General features: G+C 37.1%; 1 protein-coding gene across 1 annotated transcript in view; it reads right to left on the bottom strand.

Moving 5' to 3' along the window:
• LOC119582086 (mediator of RNA polymerase II transcription subunit 4-like) overlaps nt 1-299 on the bottom strand; it is a 4,569-nt gene that overhangs the window by 3,742 nt on the left and 528 nt on the right. The gene's annotated exons all lie outside the window — the stretch shown is intronic.

Raw genomic sequence — 299 nt, 5'->3', positions numbered from 1 at the left:
GATGATAGGATTTATTCAGATTTATTCAGATTTATTCGCTCTGTTAGTTTGGATATGTAATTTTCCTATGTCATTTTCCTCGTGGGAATTGGCTGGACGAGACTGCTTCGTGCGGCCCGCTTTTCGGAGAATTACGCACACTGAGAGGCTGGAAATTCCGAGTGCATTTAGAGGGACATAGGGTCAAATAATTACGAGGGGAAAAAAATCTCGCTCAAATATACCTGTATTTTTTTTTAATTAATGATTTTGAGTCATTAATTCTTTAAAAGAAAACTATGTGTGTACACACACACACA

Source organism: Penaeus monodon, chromosome 15 (genome assembly GCF_015228065.2).
Source record: "Penaeus monodon isolate SGIC_2016 chromosome 15, NSTDA_Pmon_1, whole genome shotgun sequence".
Classification (NCBI taxonomy): Eukaryota; Metazoa; Arthropoda; class Malacostraca; order Decapoda; family Penaeidae; genus Penaeus; species Penaeus monodon.
Note: the sequence above shows the minus strand (reverse complement) of the source record. Positions and strands in the feature narration are given on the sequence as shown.